We start from the raw sequence: 22,277 nt of genomic DNA, 5'->3' as shown, positions 1-22,277 counted from the left end.
TTAAACAGAATATGACTAATGTGTTGTCTGAGGACACAGAAAAATGTATGCTGCACAAGATCCACCCTCCAATCCACCTATGCCCACCTGGCCACAGTGGCGTAACAAAACTGGAGGGCCCCTCCCTCCGGACTCACTCAGGCCAGGTGTTGTGTTGAGGGGGCCCCCTGGAGGTTGGGCCCCCCTCATCCCTGCACTGCGGGGGCCTTTGTTATGCCATTGCCTGGCCACGGTTCCCTTCATTTAGAAGAACGAGAAGCAAAGGGGGATGGCTACAGGTAGCCATGTGGAATAACAATGTGCATAGAATAGATTAGAATAGAATAGAATAGAATAGAATAGAATAGACTAAAAGCCTTTGAAGCACTATACTGATGTTTGACGTTTTGATGAGAAATGTCCCCTTCTTTCACTGCCTCTACCCTTTGGTGGGGGATGTGCCATTCCCAGACAACTAGTCATATTTGACTGGATGGAGTTATGAGACGAATAGTTGGATAGGCAACTGTTCACCATCAGTAATGCATTTTCTCAGAGTCTCTCACCTCAAGAATAAAACAGAGTACTGACCATGAGCATTGGTCAAGGATAGAGAGACTTTCAGATCAACAGATAAATTGACTCTTTGGATTGCTACAAGGATTCAGAGCCTGCCACCTCTAAGCATGGTTCACTTCACAGAACTGACACACCAACACGAAGCGCCCAAGACCAAATGACTGAAAGGATAGGCACAGGGCACAGAGCATTTTCACTCAGGACTTGAATGGCTGACAGTATTACAGGGATTCAGAATCTGCCACCAGAATGAATGAGTGTTTCCGATGATTGTTGCAGGGATTCATTCAGTCAATCACCACTAGGACTACATTTCTTAGGCTAATGACACAGCATTAGGGAATCATTTACCTGCTGGGTCTGCTTGGGTTCAGTGAACTGTCACAGTGAACCACAGCTTGCCAGCAGCCTGACTGTTCACACATTTTCCATTGACATGGCGCTGTTTTTTTTCTGGACTTGCTTTGATCTGCACGTTTTTCTTCACCATTAAAATTAATTTCCAACCTAGACCTCTTCATAGCCTTCCTAGCTCTATCTGCAAATAGGAACTCAATGCACTCATGCAACTGATCCAGTCCTTGTAGACCCTCGAAATGTAATAACTGACTGCTCTTCCAGTTACCTTCCTTCAGGTACTTCTGGGGAGCTGGTTACTTCCTGTGGTAAATCCATAGTTATCCTTTACCCTCCATCCCACCCATCTGATAAAATGGCCCTGCCCATTCCAAACCACTGGTCAAACGGGATAAGGTCATGTGATCCTAATCCACATGATCAACTCAGTCCAAAGCCTTTGACACGCAAGGCATCATTGCTAGGGCATCCTTGCAAAAGCCCACACGAACTAAGAGTGACAGTCCTTGCTGAGTCCTGTTTGATCACTGTCCATCCTAGCCAATCCCCCAGTCACACAGAGCCGGAACCCAGAACACCACCCATCGGTGACAAGGTGTGTAGTGACATGGATGCTGGAACTAAGAGCAGGTCGACAAGGCAAGAACATAGAACGCCATGACATACTCTAACACATTATATTCTTCCCATACACCAAAATATAACACCTTTCTTCCCACACTACTTAACACTACTTGCCATGGCATACTCTAACACATTATATGCTTCCCATACACCAAAATATAACACCTTTCTTCCCACACTACTTGACACCTGAATACACGTCACACCATACTACTGCACATACTACTGCACACACCAATCATCTTGTAGCATACCCCAATAATTCCATACTTCAGAATTCCAACACCAAATTACATCATAGAAAGCACCACCCCCTGGAATGCCATACAATGTGTCTCAATTCCACACAGCATCAAACAAACCCTGTTGAGTCACAGCACTTCATTACACTTTCCGAAACAGTAGAACATCAAACCTCTGTTAAGGACCTATCTACCCTGACCAGAGCACACCACCCTACAGCTTATCTAACTCACAACTTAAATTCTCACACCACACAAAATTTGGCACACCTTTCAACATCATTTTACTTCACACAATGAGCTACTGATTGGTACGTGTAAACTTAGAATACATCACATTTTCCAACACACCTTTAAAGCACTCCTTCCTCCTTTGGTGGACTATTGTTAACCTACAACCAGAATGAGAAAAATCACTTCATAAGGATGTTGTATGTGTGTGCTGGATAAATCTTAGTTGGAATTTGGAGCATTTAGCGTGTTTAGGCATGGAGAGAGCTTCAAAGGGCAATGGTGTTGTTGGGGTCAGATCAGAAGAACACGTGGCATCCGTCTAGTGCAGCTATATGTGTTCCTCAACATGCATAGCGATGAAGGCCGCTTTACATTCTGCAACCTAGAAATGTCATAAAAGCGCCCGTGAGGTTAATCACATTTGATTTGTGGCACTTCTTTAGATACCAGCATAGTTAGATCAGTAGGAGTCGATTTGTCCCTCGCCTGTGTTCATCTGAAGAAGATCAACTACTGACGAATCCACGCGTGGGCAGCCTGCGATCTCCCCACGTCAAGGTAGGTTACAGTCTGGGAAGGTTGTGTCCTCCTGACGTGCGATCCTCCGCAGGAGAGACTTGTGCTCCATGGCACAGCTTTTGAGCATGCTTGCTAAGCAGGGCTCGCATCTCTACCCGATCCGCCTGCACGGATAGCAAACATTTATTGTCTCGCTTTGCTCGAGGCCAGGAAAGTGGGTCTGATTCTACTCCCGGCTGCTGCGGCGGAGACCTGATCCGCGACCGTGTTGCGCCCCCAGTGCTAATGTGCCATTACTGATAGGTTAATGTACAGTGTAATGTGCTTTTGGACTCTGGGTTCATTACCCTGCTGAGTGCAAGGTCTCTGCGCCGTGCGCCCCGGGTCCCATTGCCTTTTATCATGCGATAAAAAACACCCTTTTCATATCACACACTAATAAACTGTATTTGAAGCGCTGTCTGAAGAGCAGCAGCATAACTGTGTAAAATCGACAGAGCAGCGAGTGACACTGCTCTCTCACTCGTGTATTGCTGGTTATTTGTTTTCTGCTAACCTTACATTTTGTTAGACCTCTGCACACTGCTCATCTGCTCCGCACTTCAATCAACAGCACAACGCACACAATACGGAGCTACACCAACTCTAATAACTTCAAACCAATGTTCTCTGAAGTCATCATATATAACAGCAGTTGAGCATATAACTCCACTTTTTTCAGCGAGGGGCTTTACCTGCACCTTTTGGTATCCTTCGCGTACAGATTCACCAACACATACACTAGCAAGCACTTGTAAAGAAATGATGCTCGTTCAGCTGGTCTTCTGGAGTTCTGTCACATCCAACAAATTGTGAACTAATTAAAATAAGTTTACATTTCAAATATAAATTTGCTAATGAGGATCGAATCAATGATCCCTACTAGCAAATTTACATTTGAAATGCACAATTGTCTTATTTAGCTCACAATTAATTAGTTCTCCTTTACATGCTTCTCCAATGAAATATAGGGCTATCCCCCAGGATCCTCACCTAGGATGCTTATTTGAGGGCTTGTGAGGTGGCAATTGTCAGTGGACTTGTCAATATTTTCTAGATGGAGGTACTTCCTTTATCCGCAGGCCTACTCACACTCTTAGCAGTTTGTATAAAGCACTACATAACTCTACTAATTCATAGGTCTTTACTGATCCATTTGTGTCTAGTTTTATATAGTATAAAGCAATAAGTCTAATGCATTTCGGGACTCTTCCGTTCATCCGGTCATTCACCCTTCTTCGGTCCTATAGCAAAGCATTTATGCAATTAAAACTCATGAAGTTTTTTGGATTTAAAATTGCATTTGAGCAAAACAAAAGAGGCAGATCGACCATTCATTAATTAAGTTGTGCATAAAAATAGTTTTTTATTTACTGCAATATGTTGCAAAAATGTCATTTGTATGACGGACAACTAAAGAGGCATCTACTATTTGGCTGTGTGACTGTCTCCCAACCACTTCTTCATTTACATACATGCACACATGCACACACCAGTCATCATCCCTCCAGTTAACATAACTGTATGGATAACAGCTCCAAAACTCTGCTTTGCTACACTTCAGGTATACTACAGTTTTTATTTTAGAGTATTTATTGTATGGTGGAACCCAGTATTACATCCTTAATTGTGCAGTTATATGATGATGTCTAAGCAATTGTTGTGGGGGTATCCTTTTAGGTCTCATCTAAGACAGCACATACTGTGTCTCTTGTGAGACATATTGTTCTCTAACGATGAACTTAGGGGCCGCCCAATGCTCACCACTGGTTGGCTTCAGTGTCACTTTCATTTACTTGATTCTTATTGGTCATCTGCCCTTGGCTTCCTTTCTCTTTGTGTGTTTGATCTCCCATGGAGCATGAACACATTACTTGTGTCCTTCCACTTCTCATTTACAAGGTGTTAATTTTTTCTTTGTGTTTAAACTCTCTACCAGAGTACATATTTATCAGTTGTGTCCCTAGTGTAATTATCTCCTGCCGCGTTCTTCCCACCCACCCTCGGCTGTTAATCATGTTGCCCTCACCTGCTGTCCCTCAGTTGTATGTGTTGCCTCGCCATTGTCCGTGTATACTCTCCCACCCTCCTACCTCTTTTTCCTGTATGTCATCAGTTGTTCGTGTTGCCTCTGTCACCTGCCCTCCCTTGTCTGTATTGCTCCCACAATCCACCCTTCCTTCGCTGTCTGCGTTGGCCCTTGCACCCAACTCCCTTCCCTTGTCTGTGTTTTCTCTCCCAGTCTCCCTCCCGGTTGTACATATTGCCCCTGACACCTGTGTTCCCTCTGTTGTCTGCATTGCTCCTGCCACCCGTCCTCCCTCCCTCCATTTTCCATATTGCTCCTGACACCTGCCCTCCCTCCACTGTCTGTTGTCCGCCCCATCGGCCATAACAAAAAAGACTCTGTGATGTAGCCAGCACTGTCAATGTCATAGCGCTTTATTCCCCTCACCCTCCATTGTTTGTTGCCCCCTACATGCCCTCCTTCCGTCTGTTTTGCTGTCTTCTATACATCTAGTGATAAAAAAAAATGGCTGTGATGCAATAGCACTTTTATAAACTTTCAGGCATGGTGCAAAACAGCCACGTTGCTGTACAAAGTTGCTAAATCCATTGACAAGGCCAATACAACAAGTAGCCAGTACTTGTTTATCTCTATGTGGGTAATGTGTTTGAGTGACCCTGGTCAAGCTGGGCTGTTCGAGCTGAAGTTTTTTAATAACATTAAATTCACTGATGTATCCAAGCCCTTCTGGCCTTTAAGAGTGATGTATGGAAAGTCTGCACGTAATAGAATAAACACATTGTCAGTGTTTCCTACATTTTAGTAGACGTATATACAGGGACGTAGCTTAGTCCGTGAGATATGGGGGTGTAAATCTCACATTTCTAAACTAAAAAAAGCAGTGGGCTGCAGGGTGAATAGGTAAGATGTCAAAGGGTTGGGAATGCCGAGAAGCAGGGTCAGTACTGATTTGCATCTGATTGGTCTCTGGAGCTGATTTCGAGTGTGATGGACAGAGTACTCCATCGCAAAACGTTGAAACTCTACTGACACCTCAAAAGGGGAGTAACCCATTTGCAAATGAGAATCCCCAGGGGACCCCCTGCCTTTCGTAAATCTTAAACAAAAGTTTTTTGTGGAATCCATGGGACCACTGGCAAATCTTAAACAAACCAAAAATTGTTTTCTTTTTAAATGCTGCCCTGTTTTCTTCATAGAAAATGGGCTGCATTAAAAAAATTACTTTATTTAAAATGCAGTCACATGCATGGTGGTCTGCTGATCCCAGGAGGCAACACCTTTTCATAGCATCCAATCATAGGGAGTCTCAGTGTGCGACCTACCTAATGAATATTAATGAGGTAGGCCAGATTGCGACCCACTGCGATTCAGAATTTTGTGCACTGACCTATTCGTACATTGGTCAGTTCCTTTCCATTCCAAAAAGTTAGTGTACCATTTGCGACCACTTTTCATTAATGAAAATTTTATACATCAAGCCCAAGAGGTGATAAGCCGGCCCTGGGTGGCTGGTGGGTCCCCTCTGAAAGAGGAGTTACAAAGAAGCAGAAGTAAAAGGTGTCTTGGCTCATGGCTGGTCCCCCTGCCATAACATTCCTGGAATCTGGGATCATTTTATACAGTGACCTTCATCTTCTTGGCAGTTTTCTTAAGGACCAGGATATAAGTTTGCAAGGCCATCTTATAACCCTTCTGAGATCGTTTAGAGCAGTTTCATCAGTGACCATGCCAGGACAGATAATAAGGCTGTTCGGTGTGCACTTCAGATGGAGAACAGTAGAAGAAGCCTAAGGTTTCTTGGACACTGCCTGAGGTGGGTCATGGGCAGTACAAGCCATTGCACATGGAACCTTAGTGCACAATGCAGGGTCTGCCCAGTGACTTCCCAGCAACCACCAGAGTAAGACCATTAACAAAGTAGGTCAAAGAATGCTACAATGTAAAACTGATTGTTCAATACCTCGGGATGTGTTCCAGCGAAGCAGCCCCTGGTATAAGAAGAGGCACACAAGTATCAGTTCTCTTTCGAATGGGAAAAACTTAATATAGGCTAACTAAACCTGGCACTCCTGAGGAAGAAAAGTATGAAAAACTGTAAGGAACCTAAGCATCTGGCCGAACACCGAAAGAGAGGGAATAGCTTTGGTTCTGGAAGGGCCTCTCTGCCCATGGCATCTTTCTTATGGAAAGAGAACATCTTATGCAGCTGAAGAACCTGGCCGGTGCCTATTCCCTGCCGGTGGGTTAGGGTGACCACTGTCAGGGTTTAAGGATACTATTGTAATTTCCAGAGAGGCATATAGCCGACAATCCCTGCTGTCCACAGAGACAGTCCACATATTTAGGAATATAGCTGAGAAGCCCAACAGTCCACACGATCCAAGCAAGATACTGAGTTATAATGCATCACTCAGGAATGGAGGAGAAAATGGGGGAAATACAAAAATACTGGACCAACTGATGTAGAATGGTCTCCAATATAATCCCAGGATCGTCTCAGAACCACTGCTTTGACATCTTTGAGACAGAGAGAGAGAGAGACAAGGAAATAGTATGATACTTTGGAAATCAAAAAGCCATGAATACATCACACCAATGTCATTTATATTGTACCTTTGAGGACATACTGTGATTCGTCCCAGAACTTCCAGGAACGAAGCCTGAAGCCAAATAGCCAAGGAGGGGATCCAGGATTGCCAGAATGGAGTATAGCAGCTAATTGGTTCCGCAAGATAGTTGCAGAGATTACTGCAGGAACTGATACAAATGCCACAGAGGCGCTGCCTTGGTAGAGCAGCAACACACTTCAGTATTTGGAGCATATAGAGCTAAGGAAACAGTAAATGGAAAACGAAGGAAAAAGGCCAGGACGTTCAGAGGAGAAGCTGGTGGTGGGGGGGAGCCGAGCAGAGTAAAAATAACCAACCAGGTGGGATCTCAAATGCAGAGTGACAAACTGAAAGAAACAAAGTAAGCCAAAACAACTGAGAGATGTTGCCAGACACCGACCCAGGGCCTGGATTGACATTTTACAGTCACTGACCGATAAGACTCCAGAACTCCGGTACACAACCCGGAATTGAGACCTAGCCTAGCTTCCACGTTCCTGTCCTCCATACTAGTCTAGCCTGACCTCTTCTGAACTGACTTTAGCAAGCCTGGGTAAAGATGCTGTCAACCACCTTATTTCAGGTCATTACGGGCACTAGCTCCGGTCCTAATCTTTACCGTTATCACCTAGTCCAGGTCTGGGTGTTCTAAACTTGTGTTGCTCCAACTGAACAAATTAAACTAATAAACCTGAAAACAATAATTTGTAGGTGGAAAGTTCAGGACTAGAGACAGTGGCCAGAATGACTTGGAGTGAGGAGGTAATTCTACAAATTAGACATCCAGGAATATGGAGTAAGTGGGACTAGATACAACAGTTAATTTGGTAATAAGTCAAAATCACATAACAATATCAGACCCCCAAGAATGTTAATCTTTCAAATATTTCTGGTGCGAAAAATAATGTTATAGGAGTACTTAATTGCATTCCTGCCAAACTGAGCCAGGAAAGAGCAAGAGGTAAATAACGAGTGCGGTGCAAAAAGCAACAAAAATGAGGATGCGAAGGAAGCACGCACAATTTCATTATAGCTTAAAGTGGAAAAAAACAGTAAGAGGTTGTGGAATCGTTTTGGTTTTATTGAACTGGTTAGTTATATTCAATCACTAATAGAAAAAAAATAAGATGTTCTATAAACATGTGGGGGAAGTGCTATACATAAAAGTTTTGTGTCGGTGTATGTGAAATATCACATCTGGTCAAACCTTGAAGAAATTTTACTCAGATGTCAAATTTCATCAGTTATGGAACAGGCTGAGAAACCTGACTTCTCCCCCTCCTCTGCATCTCATTTGATTCAGTCATTACATATTTGGGGCATGTGTGTCTCTAAAATGACCGAAACCAAACAAAGGTACAGTTAACACCTCTACAACCTCCGCTAGTTTGGTGATGGTTTGGAGGAGGGAATAAATGCAGCACCTGGATCGTGTTATGCTCACTGGCGATATTCTTCGCTCGGTCTGGCCAGATTCCTTCATTCATTGGTCTGTTGTGCCATGCACATTTTTCTTCCTCCCACGAGAGCGTGGTGAAATGGATCAGCCCATTCAGCCATTGGCTAACTTCACTGTAAGTTACGACATTCTGCTTTTTTACAAGAAGCATATAATCACACAAATACATTTCCCTTAATGCTAGGTTTAACAACAGCGATATGTGTTTCTTGAGACCAAAAAACATTTCTGCCTTTAACCAAGGCTGTTCTTTTATTGGAGAGGCACGGGCTGCACTCTGAGCACAATAGTTAAAAAAAAAAGACAAAACAAGCATTGACAAAGTCAAGAAGCTTGCAGCCAATATTAGACACACTGACTTTGCCAATACTTGTTTTTGATTGTAGTATTTTCTGACAATTTGACAGGCCAAAAAAACAGATGGGCAACATGTAATTGTTTTTCTAATTTAAAGTAAGACCTTTATATTTGATTGATCTGCTTTTTTTCAAATGCCCTACGATGAGGAGTAGTTGGAGACTGATCTGTAGCTGGAAGCAAACCATGCATCCTTTGATAGTGTCTTTAGCAGGCTACCTTGTTCCCCTTGAACCACAGTGGCAAAATGCACCTTTAAAAAAGAGAAGTTATAACTAGCAGAAACATTTAGTAAAAAATGTCATAAGTTGGAAAGAACAAATCTCATCTTGGCAATGTGAAGGGTAGACTTGTTTAATCAGTTTGACGTGCTGTGTGGCAGAACGCACATCTCTATCCGGCGCACAAAACCACACCAAAGCCATATGGCTGGAAAATAATTATAGCCTCAACTCTTGCGGTCTTTACTCCCACAACCTTCCCTCGCAGTCAGACCATATCACACCCTCATGTGCACAACACAGCACCAACGCAATACAACTGGCATAGCATTGCCACGCCAATAGCATACTGTCTTTAAAGAACCGTACCCCAGAGAAGCATCATAGCAGGCCAGCTACTACATATTTCAAGTACAAAACACAACTTTGTACCTACATAACCGCAAATGAGATTCACTTCAAATCATGTTATGGACAACTATTTAACATTGTAGTAATCAAAAATCCTACAGCACACAGACCCATTCACATAGTATGCACAAAGTTCACTGTCACAAAAAAATACATTGAACAGTCTGATCCTTTCTGCATTGATAAACACAACTCCAGTCAGTGAGAAATCCCACAACCATGTGGAAAAGGTGCCCAGTTTCCAAAAGTGCTAAGACACGCTATAAAAGATCGCAATGTGCGATATAAAATGCTTATGACATAACATCTGCCAGGGTGAGTAAATGTAGGTGTTGTCAAAGGAGACTTGCACAGGAGATGAAGCCTCATAATAGAAATAGAAGCAGGGCAATGGGGGGGGGGGGCAAATGAAATAGTCTACAGAGATGTATTATGATATAAAATGACACCACCATCCAACTCCCTTAAAAATTTAGAGTGCAGCCTAAAATTTCATTTGGGTTTCATAGGTCCTGCTGAGTACAGGGAACCCCCACAGGATGCTGCAACAGAGCCCTACTATATGCCTCTGCTGCAGATGGGGTAAATACAAGGTCATAAGGAACTCGATGCATAGCAGGATAGGGAATGACTAAGTCTTGGGACCCATGAGGGAGAAACTAGAGTAGTACAAATTGGAGGTAAATGCAGGAGACTTCTGAGGGAGAAAGGAGACTTCTGTGAAGAGAGGAACCAGCCGAGGAAAAGGCATGGGAAGTAGGAGGAAGAGAGAAGCACAAGACAGCCTAATCCAATACCCGATGCCCCTCCAAATATGAAAGAAACCTCTGAGGTCCCTAAATGTAGATCTGCAATTGCATGTAGTACTGAAATAGCAGCCTACCACCTGGAAAGTAAAGTAGACCTTTATATTAATTATCCAACATGAACCAGGTGGATTCAAGGGTGTATATAAACTCTATACAATATAAGGTAGATCAAAATATGGACGAAGCAAGCAAGCAATTTACTCTATAATGAACTTTCTGGGCATCCTGCGTATTATAAGACTTCTCCACACCAGTACATTTTTTCCAACACTGGTGTTCTTATCCTCCCTCTCCTATCATCAGCTTCACCTTTACAAGTATCATCCCTAGTTTCACGATTTGCTTTTACTGTCCTTTTCACACTTCACAATTCCTTCACCAATATCTCCACAGTGTTGACACTCACATCTTCCACTGTAGTAGGTGCTTTAAACTTGGAATTACCGTTTACACATCCTCTACAGATTTTTCAACCCAACCCAGTCACCAACTGTAATCATTCCAACATTTCCTTTGGGTTCGTTTCTACTATCATATCTCAGCCTTTTCTTCAGATTTCTCAAATTCTGGACAAATGGACTATCCACAAGTCCTGCACACTGGATGCTGCTTCCTCCTCCAAGCTCCACATAGTTTGGATGAAGTTGTTCTACTTCAGAGGGGCTGAATTCCGTGACTGAATGCAGCCTTGTCTGATATGACTTCAACATACATTTTTTGCTTAGCATCCTGTGCAATGCTGATACAGGAAAGTACCATTTTTGTGGCAAAAGAGAAAGTCATGGCTTCTTCTAATGATTAGAAGATGTTGGACATAACACCCTTAGCATTGTTTTCCTCTATCTTTTTTGCCTCCCAGGGCCCAAAGGATTGTCCGAATAGGAGAGAATTTTGGTTTAGGTTCAGATGCCTTGCTGTGGAGGATAATAATTGTGGCCTGTAGGACTCTGGCTCTTTATATAGTGGACTAAAATGAGGTATACTGTGGAAAGTGTCCAAGCAATCCCCAGGGGTATCACAGAGGCACAAATGACATCCCAAATACTCTCTTTTTGGGTAGTGTGGCCGAGCAGTTAGGCATATGAGAGAGTAGTGCTAAGTATATAAAAAGAAACACTCATGCAATAAGTGAGACACACTCAGTAAAGAAATACAACACCAGGTCATTAAAATGCCACTTATTCATATAAATTTAGATAACAAGATCATCAGAATTGGGTGAGTACTTTTCGAGTTATGAATTTTTAGAGTTTTCAAAAGTAGTCTGCATTTTTCAGAAAGCTGCAATGCAATCCTATGGAGGAAAACAAAGACGGCAATCCGGGCAGAGTACAACAACTTACGGGACCAATCTTCTGGACTTCAGGGTTTTTTGGGGAAAGGTCCAAGGCCACACCAACAGGTCACCTCAGGGAGCTTTGGTCCGTCCGGGTGCAGAGGTGTGTTACGGCATTGGGTGTCCCATTCATGTCTATGGAGATCTCTCCGGTTGCAAAGTTGCTACAGGGATAGACTGGAAAGGCAGTCCAGGGGAACTCATGGGGGGCTAGACCATGAAGTCCTTGGGCATGTGGGGAAGCCATTAGTCCACTCCTCCTCGAGATGTAGGGTGCAGGTGCAGGCGTGTCTTCTGTTGTCAGGTCCAGCACTAGAATTCCTTGGTGTTGCAGAGTGGCCTGCAGAAACATTGCAGGCGTGGACTTGGGGTTCAACCAATCCAACAAGTGGGCTCAGGTCTCACCAGGTGGGAAGACGTGGGCACTCCATTGGTTATCTTCTCCTGGGCCTTGGGCGGAGTGATGCAGAGGTGTCTTAGTGCGTAGGGTCTTTGCCTCCTGCTCACTCGCGGTTGCAGGGAGGTTGCAGAACCAGTATGCAGATGCCATTGTGAAGTCCACAGTGGGTGTGCACAGGGCGGGCTTCTTATCTGGAGAGCCTGGGTACCACGCTGACACCATTGGCCCACTTCAACACAGGCTAGGCGGCTCGGGTGCAGTGGTGATGTCCAGCGTCAGGTTTTTGCCAGTCCAGGTCCTCTCAGTTCTATCTTAGGTGCTAGGGGATGCAGAGGAGCAGCTCCTTCACTCCTAGGGAGTTCTTCTTGGCAATTGGCGAAAGCACTGGCATCTCTCCTAGTTTCTTGGAGGCTTCAGCGGCAAGACAGGTCAGTTGATTCTCGAGGGGCGGGTGCAGCAGGCAGGCCAACAGGGTTGGCGCCAAGTCAGTTGTGCTCCTCAGTTCGCCGGTTCAGCAGGCTTCTCTTCCACTTCTTTTTTGTCCAGCAAAGATCTGAGGATCTGGTATCAGGGTGTCCTCTAAATACTCAATTTAGGGGGTGTTAGAGGGAGTGAAGGGTAGTAGCAAGTGGGCTACTTACCCTCAGGGTGACTACACCCCCTAGATGACCATTGTCTACCTCTCTAGCCCTGCTTTGAAGGCAGGTTTCATCTTTTATCCCAATTTTTTGGACGATGGAGGAAGCCATGGAATTGAATCGCCTTCTGAGGAAGTAAGAGCTAACATTTTGACGTACTCTTGCAACCTTCCATGTCAACTGTTGAGCCCTTGCGTCTGTTTAATGAAGCACTCCTGGATCCCATTCGGGCTGCATGGAAGAAGCCCTTTACAAACACAGCAATTCACAGGCAGATTGCCAGACACCATAGGCTGCTCCAGTAGACCTCCACTTTTTATCCTCTCAGCATAGTCTTGCTCTATAAATAAAAGTCATGAAAGCTTAATCCCAGTGCCTTTCCTACATTTTCCTCAAGAAACATGATGCCTTCATTTGAAAAGTGTTTGTCTTTGGCTGTTTGGCCCTCCACAGGGCTAATACCACCTGCCTTTTAGGCAGATACACTGATGCCTAATTGGAAATGGCAAAAAGTATATTTATCAGCTTGCGTGACCCTATTAAAAAGCCATTCTCTGATATGGTAAGTCATGTATGGCCTTGACTCTGCATACACTGTTGTGCTCAGCCTATGAGTTTGGCTGTCATGCTGCTTTGAATATGTATCACTGGATTTTGAAGAAGTGTCCAGTTTATGCTTATGGATCTGCTCTATGACGGTAAACAGCTATTCACAATGGCTCTTCCCAACCTTAGCATCACCTTCTGGAGAAAGGGAAGTTCTCCAGTTTTGCTACCCATTAGGAGGATAGCTCAACAGACTGTTGGGCTTTCCAGATGATCTATTTCCTTCCTGTCCTATCCTTCTCACCAGACCACCCCTATTGCTTCATAGCATGCTCTATGTCTCATTCTGTGATCCTAGAGGAAAAGTCATTTATTGCTGGAAAAATGGGCCTTAGAACTGGTGCCTCTGGAACAAATAGGCACAGGACTTTACTCCTTTTACTTTTTGTCCGGAGGAAGGATGGAGAGCTGAGGCCTATCTTTACCTCCACATTCTGAATCTGATCATCCACCAGGACAAATTCAAAATGCTGTTCCCCAGCCAAGTCCTCTTGGCCTTGAACTTGGGAAATCACTGATTCTCTAGAATGCAAACTTTTAGCTTCCAATTCTCACCACCTACAGGTGCTGCCTATGGCTCATGGTAAGGTCCTACATTATCGATCTGTGGTCTTCTCATTCAGAAAAATGACCAGATCACCCATCTTTGTGAAGATGTTGGCAATCATGGCATTTTCCTTGTTCTGGTCATGAGTCTGTGTGTTAGACATGACATCCTTGGTGTTGTTTTCTCCTAACTTTTTTGCCTCCCAACCTCCTGTTTTTGCTTACTTCGTTTTTTTCTGACTATAGGACTCTGCACACTTTACCTCTGCTAACCAGTGGTAAAGTGCTTGTATTCTCTTCTTTAAACATGGTACCATTGCCTTACACCCAATTAGCATATTACAATGTACTTGCTTCCTTAGTAAAGTGATACTACATGTACCCAGGGCCTGTAAATTAAATTATATTAGTGGGCCGGCAACACCCATTGTGCCATGCACTCATTGTGCCACCCACTTACGTAGCCCTTCAAACATGTCTCCAGCCTGCTGTTTCAGCTTGTGTGTGTCATTTAGACCTAGTAAAATAAACCTTTTGCCAGGCACAGAAACTTCCTTTTGAATATATTCAGGTCACCCCTAGGGCAGGCCCTAAACAGATAAAGGATATGGTGCGGCAATTAAAAAGTTGGACATGTACTTTTAGTTTTACATGTCCTAGTAGTGAAAAATTCTTAAATTTGTTTTTCACTACTGAAATGCATGTCTTTCCCATAGGATAACATTAGGTTACCTTATTACATTTAATAAGTGATAACATTCAGTTGTGAGCAAGTAGGAATGTTGATTTTGATGTCTAAAGATTTGTAATTTAAAAACCTTCTCAATGGTAAAATTGGATTTTAAGTCACAATTGTGAAAATGCCACTTTTAGAAAGATGGCATTTCTTGTCTTAACCATTTGCTGTTTGCAGCCTGTTTCCTGGTTCACATGACTAAGTGTAGCTGGCACTTAGCCTTTGTGTATTTCTTCCAGACAATGAGGCAAAGGTGCATAGGTGTTGGCAGGATCAGAGCCTCAGGGACAGAAAAGGCTCCAACCACTTGAACCCAGTACTTGGACTCTGTCTGCTGTGAGACGTACTCCTCCAAGTGGTGCCACCCCAGTCCTGTATCCTTGGAAGTGGGCCTGAAGGTGCTCTTCCAGCCCAGCTGTGGTCTTGTGAAGCAGAACTGACGCAACACGATGGAGCTCCTTGCAGCCACATCGGAACCGCCGCAGCACAACGCATCCGTGACGTGGGATCTTGTGCCGCAAACCAGGATTTCAGGTACTTTTGTTCAGTGGGCTTAACATGGTCCCTGTAGCCAGCCCGCGTTCCTTTGTGGTCGACCTGAACTTGTGATTTTGTTCCGGTGCGGTGCGACCAGATAATCATAGTTTAGGCTTTGTGCTACTAGGCACCCTTTTACCTAAAACTTTGAAATTGCATGTTTCCAGTTCCACTGATTGGATTTTTGTTGTTCTGGTATCAAATAATTCATTAAATGTTACTCAATTTTACTAATTTGGTGTGGGATATTTCTTGTGCTGTGTTTTCACCTTATTACTGTTTGGAGTGCTCCATAAATATTTTACACATTGCCTCTAAGTGAAGCCTAAATGCGTTTGTACAAAGCCACCAGGGGGCTCAGCACAGGTTAATATGGGGTTTGCTTGTGTCTCACCCTGACAACAATTGTGGTTGCTGCTTGACTAGGGTTTCACCGCCCTCAACAGTAAACCAATTTCCAACACCATGTATTCATGCACTTGGATGACTAACTGGCAAAGGCAGACTCCTTGTCGTTGGACCAGGCCCATGTTCATGGATCTTGACTCTTCTCCGTGACCAGGGCTTTACCAACAATGTCCATACATCTCACTTCACTCCAAAGCAGAGGTTGACCTTTGTTCCTTTATTGGGGTGGTGCCTGTTGCAATACATTTGATGGCCTTTACCCCTCTGCAAGGGATCACGGATGTGCAGAAGATGATTCAGTCGTATATGACTCAAACTTGGATCCCCATCCTGCGGGTCTGTGCTTGTTAGGACTCACAGCCTTGTGCAACCTGTTGGTGCCTCATGCTTGATGGCTGGTGAGAGCACTTTAATGGTTACTGAGGAGGTAGTGGCTGCAGAACCAAAGAATTCTCATGGCACAAGAATAGCTTTTCCGGTTGGCTTAGCAGGAGGATCTGCACTGGTGACTGGACCCTCCACCTTTCTGTGGAGTCACCCATTCAGCCCTCCTCAAACTAAGGCTTCTGTAGTCGCGGATGCCTCCTTACTGTGAAAGGTGTTCATCTTGGTGACATGTTAACGCAAAACCTTTGGTCCATGCCTTGCACCAAAGTGTTCATGGTGGTGGCAGCTTGCCTTGAAGGGCTTTCGACTCCCATCCCAGGGAGCAATATCCAGATAGTGTCAGACAAAACCTCTTCTGTCCATTATATCAACAAACATGATAATTTGGGGTGGTAGATCCTTTGATTAGAGGAGATTTGCCTGTAGACGTGGGAGCAGTGACATGAAGTCGCCTCAGTAACAGCCCATCTCACAGGCTCCCTCTGTGTGAGAGAAGTTACTGTCAGTCACTTCATGCTGGAGAACCACCAGTAGGAGCTACCTTCTGAAGTGGCAGATCCAATGTTCTCCAGATTGGCGTGTCCATTTGTGAACCTCTTCACAATGGACTGGAACAGGATTGCCCTCAATTTTTTGTCATGTGCTTCCCTCAGCATGATTCCTTGGGGATGCCTACAGGACCAGTTGTTTCAGGGTCTCCTGTGCACATTTCTGCCAATCATGTTCCATCCACATTTGGAAAATGCAGGAAGATCATGCCTAGATAATTTTGATCATTCCAGACTAGTCAAGAAGGATCTGGCATGCCATTCTGCTGCCACTTAGTATCCAGCCTCGCCTTTCCTCTCTCTCTTAGCGGACCTGCTCTCACAGCAGGATTCTGCGGTCCTCCACCTCAAGCCCCACAATCTGCAGCCGCACATGTGGAGATTGAACAGTGCCAGTTACTAGCCTTTTGCCTTCCAGATTGCCTGAAATCCATGTGCAGAGGCTGATGGGGCAGATTTGTGTAATGATGTGAGTGGCAAGGCATCACGGCCTATCTGAGATGTTGAGGTTTGTATTGTCACTTGCACAATAGGTGGCTACTATTAAAGATGACCTTGCAACTCTATCTGCATTTATGTGTCATCTGACCAACCTTCCCTGTTTAAATCCCCACCAGTTTCAAAATCTGTGAAAGATTTGCTTTACCCCTTTCCTCCTGCTCTCTTTATTATTTCTCTGTGGGATTTGATCCTTGCTTTGACCTTCTTGATGGCACCTCTATTTGGCCCAATGCATAGTTTCCTGCTTAAACTTCTTATTCTAAAAACATAAAACTAGTCCTGATGGTGACTTTTACATCTGCTGATAAGGTTGTAGAGTTTTGTGTCATTATGGTTCACCTGCCCTTCACAGTTTTCTGCCTGGGTAAATTGGTCCTATGCACTTGTCCACCCCTTTCCCCCAAAGCAGTTCTAAATTTTGTGGGGGTCAGTCTATTACCCTTCCATCTTTCTATCCTCCTTCTTGTCCAGTCATAACATGGAGGAGGAACGACTGCACATGCTGGACATCAGACGTGCGGTGTTGTATTATATCAACCTCACTGCACATGATAGGACAGAGTTGACAAGCTATTAGCCGCTGTTTTGGAGCTAAAAATCCCAAGGCTGTGACCAAACGCATCAGTCCATATTGAGTCACCTTTTGTCTCAAAATCTGCATAACAAAGATCATCCATAGGGAATTCTTGCTTACTTCAACAGGGCCATGGATGCTTCCACAGCTCTTTCCATTTGCATCCTGGCTGCGACAGGTATTTTGTGTTGAATCATTCCCTTTTTTAACTGGCACTGCTTAATCCCACAGGTACTGCTTTGGGAGTTGTTTATAAGGTGAGGAATATGTGGGAAGATGTATCATCACCACCCTGTCTTCTCCTATGGAACAGGACAATTAATTTTAAGATCCCATGGTATGCAGACATTTTATGTGCTGTAATTTTTGGTGTTGTTAATAATTCTCTGGTTCTTCTCTACACACTTCTATGGGGCATGTAAAAACTTCAAGAACTAATGCCATGGTGCATATTGATGTCTAATATACTTCAATGTTGTCATGCTATAGGAGGCTGGCCTGGCTTGTAGTGGGTACCAAGGGGTACTTACACTTTGTACCCGGTCCAGTTATCCCTTATTAGTGTAGAAGAGGTGTCTAGCAGCTTAGGCTGATAGAAAAGGTAGCTTAGCAGAGCAGCTTAGGCTGAACTAGGAGACGTGTGAAGCTCCTACTATACCACTGGTGTCATATGCACAATATCATAAAAAAACACGATACACAGATATACTAAAAATAAAGGTACTTTATTTTTATGACAATATGCCAAAAGTATCTCAGTGAGTACCCTCAGTATGAGGATAGCAAATATACACAAGATATATGTACACAATACCAAAAATATGCAGTAATAGCAATAGAAAACAGTGCAAGCAATGTATAGTCACAATAGATTGCAATGGGAGCACATAGGTATAGGGGCAACAAAAACCATATACTCTAGAAGTGGAATGCGAACCACGAATGGACCCCAAACCTATGTGAACTTCTAGAGGGTCGCTGGGACTGTAAGTAAACAGTGAGGGTTAGAAAAATAGCCCACCCCAAGACCCTGAAAAGTGGGTGCAAAGTGCACCTAAGTTCCCCAGAGAGCACAGAAGTCGTGATAGGGGAATTCTGCAAGGAAGACCAACACCAGTAATGCAACAACAATGGATTTCCAGACGAGAGTACCTGTGGAACAAGGGGACCAAGTCCAAAAGTCATGCTCAAGTCGGGAGTGGGCAGATGCCCAGGAAATGCCAGCTGTGGGTGCAAAGAAGCTGCCACCGGATGGTAGAAGCTGTGGATTCTGCAAGAACGAAGAGGACTAGGAACTTCCCCTTTGGAGGATGGATGTCCCACGTCGTGAAGAAGCTTGCAGAGGTGTTTCCGTGCAGAAAGACCGCAAACAAGCCTTGCTAGCTCCTCAATTGCGTGAGGAGACAGAGGGGGCGCCCAGCAAGACAAGGAGCCCACTCAGAAGCAAGCAGCACCCGCAGAAGTGCCGGAACAGGCACTACGAAGTGGAGTGAACCAGAGCTCACCTGAAGTCACAAAGGAAGGTCCCACGACGCCGGAGGACAACTCAGGAGGTCGTGCACTGCAGGTTAGAGTGTCGGGGACCCAGGCTTGGCTGTGCACAAAGGAAATCCTGGAAGAGTGCACAGGAGCCGGAGCAGCTGCAAATCACGCTGTACCCAGCAATGCAGTCTAGCGTGGGGAGGCAAGGACTTACCTCCACCAAACTTGGACTGAAGAGTCACTGGACTGTGGGAGTCACTTGGACAGAGTTGCTGAGTTCCCGGGACCACGCTCGTCGTGCTGAGAAGGGACCCAGAGGACCGGTGATGCAGTTCTTTGGTGCCTGCGATTGCAGGGGGAAGATTCCGTCGACCCACGGGAGATTTCTTCGGAGCTTCTAGTGCAGAGAGGAGGCAGACTACCCCCACAGCATGCACCACCAGGAAAATAGTCGAGAAGGCGGCAGGATCAGCGATACAAGGTTGCAGTAGTCGTCTTTGCTACTTTGTTGCGGTTTTGCAGGCTTCCAGCGCGGTCAGTAGTCGATTCCTTGGCAGAAGGTGAAGAGAGAGATGCAGAGGAACTCTGATGAGCTCTTGCATTCGTTATCTAAAGAATTCCCCAAAGCAGAGACGCTAAATAGCCAGAAAAGGAGGTTTGGCTACTTAGGAAAGAGGATAGGCTAGCAACACAGGTAAGAGCCTATCAGAAGGAGTCTCTGATGTCACCTGCTGGCACTGGCCACTCAGAGCAGTCCAGTGTGCCAGCAGCACCTCTGTTTCCAAGATGGCAGAGGTCTGGAGCACACTGGAGGAACTCTGGGCACCTCCCAGGGGAGGTGCAGGTCAGGGGAGTGGTCACTCCCCTTTCCTTTGTCCAGTTTCGCGCCAGAGCAGGGCTGGGGGATCCCTGAACCGGTGTAGACTGGCTTATGCAGAGATGGGCACCATCTGTGCCCATCAAAGCATTTCCAGAGGCTGGGGGAGGCTACTCCTCCCCAGCCCTGACACCTTTTTCCAAAGGGAGAGGGTGTAACACCCTCTCTCTGAGGAAGTCCTTTGTTCTGCCTTCCTGGGCCAAGCCTGGCTGGACCCCAGGAGGGCAGAAACCTGTCTCAGGGGTTGGCAGCAGCTGCAGTGAAACCCCGGGAAAGGTAGTTTGGCAGTACCCGGGTCTGAGCTAGAGACTCGGGGGATCATGGAATTGTCTCCCCAATGCCAGAATGGCATTGGGGTGACAATTCCATGATCTTAGACATGTTACATGGCCATGTTCAGAGTTACCATTGTGACGCTATACGTATGTCGTGACATATGTATAATGCACGCGTGTAATGGTGTCCCCGCACTCACAAAGTCCGGGGAATTTGCCCTGAACAATGTGGGTGCGCCTTGGCTAGTGCCAGGGTGCCCACACACTAAGTAACTTAGCACCCAACCTTTACCAGGTAAAGGTTAGACATATAGGTGACTTATAAGTTACTTAAGTGCAGTGGTAAATGGCTGTGAAATAACGTGGACGTTATTTCACTCAGGCTGCAGTGGCAGGCCTGTGTAAGAATTGTCAGAGCTCCCTATGGGTGGCAAAAGAAATGCTGCAGCCCATAGGGATCTCCTGGAACCCCAATACCCTGGGTACCTCAGTACCATATACTAGGGAATTATAAGGGTGTTCCAGTATGCCAATGTAAATTGTTGAAATTGGTCACTAGCCTGTTAGTGACAATTTGGAAAGAAATGAGAGAGCATAACCACTGAGGTTCTGGTTAGCAGAGCCTCAGTGAGACAGTTAGTCATCACACAGGGAACACATACAGGGCACACTTATGAGCACTGGGGCCCTGGCTGGCAGGGTCCCATTGACACATACAACTAAAACAACATATATACAGTGAAATATGGGGGTAACATGCCAGGCAAGATGGTACTTTCCTACACAACCCCCCACCAAACGAAGGACAATAAGACTAGCCATGACCTGATGAGTCTTCATTGTCTAAGTGGAAATATCTGGAGAGTCCATCTGCATTGGAGTGGGTACTCCCAGGTCTATGTTCCACTGTATAGTCCATTCCCTGTAGAGATATGGACCACCTCAACAATTTAGGGTTTTCACCTTTCATTTGTTTTAGCCAAAGTAGAGGTTTGTGGTCTGTCTGAACAATGAAGTGAGTGCCAAACAGGTATGGCCTCAACTTCTTCAGTGCCCAGACCACAGCAAAGGCCTCCCTCTCTATGGCAGGCCAACGCTTTTCTCTAGGGGTCAACCTCCTGCTGATAAAAGCAACAGGTTGATCCTGGCCCTCAGAATTAAGTTGTGATAAGACTGCCCCTACCCCTAATTCAAATGCATCAGTTTGGACAATGAATTTTTTGGAGTAACAGGGGCTTTTCAGGACAGGTGCAGAGCACATGGCCTGCTTCAGCTCCTCAAAAGCTTTCTGACAGTTTGCTGTCCATAATACCTTTTTAGGCATTTTCTTTGAAGTGAGGTCATTAAGAGGGGCTGCTATGGAGCCATAGTTCTTTATGAACCTCCTGTAGTACCCAGTGAGGCCTAAAAAGACTCTCACCTGAGTCTGAGTTGTAGGGGGAACCCAATCTATAATAGTTTGGATTTTCCCCTGAAGTGGTGCAATCTGTTCTCCACCTACCAGGTGTCCCAGATAAACCACTTTCCCCTGCCCTATCTGGCACTTTGAAGCCTTGATAGTGAGGCCTGCCTTTTGCAGGGCCTCCAAAACTTTCCATAGGTGGACCAGGTGATCATCCCAGCTGGAGCTAAAGACAGCTATATCATCTAGATATGCTGCACTAAAAGCTTCCAGCCCTTGCAGGACTGTATTCACCAACCTCTGAAAAGTGGCAGGTGCATTTTTCAAACCAAAGGGCATTACTGTGAATTGGTAGTGCCCTCCAATGGTGGAAAATGCAGTTTTTGCTTTTGCATCCTCTGATAACTTAATCTGCCAATACCCTGCAGTCAAATCAAAGGTGCTTAGATACTTGGCAGATGCCAGTGTATCTATGAGCTCATCTGCCCTGGGTATAGGGTGAGCATCAGTTTTAGTTACCTGGTTGAGACCTCTGTAGTCAACACAAAATCTAATT

The sequence above is a fragment of the Pleurodeles waltl genome, chromosome 3_1, assembly GCF_031143425.1.
Source record: "Pleurodeles waltl isolate 20211129_DDA chromosome 3_1, aPleWal1.hap1.20221129, whole genome shotgun sequence".
In the NCBI taxonomy this organism is placed as follows: domain Eukaryota; kingdom Metazoa; phylum Chordata; class Amphibia; order Caudata; family Salamandridae; genus Pleurodeles; species Pleurodeles waltl.
Note: the sequence above shows the minus strand (reverse complement) of the source record.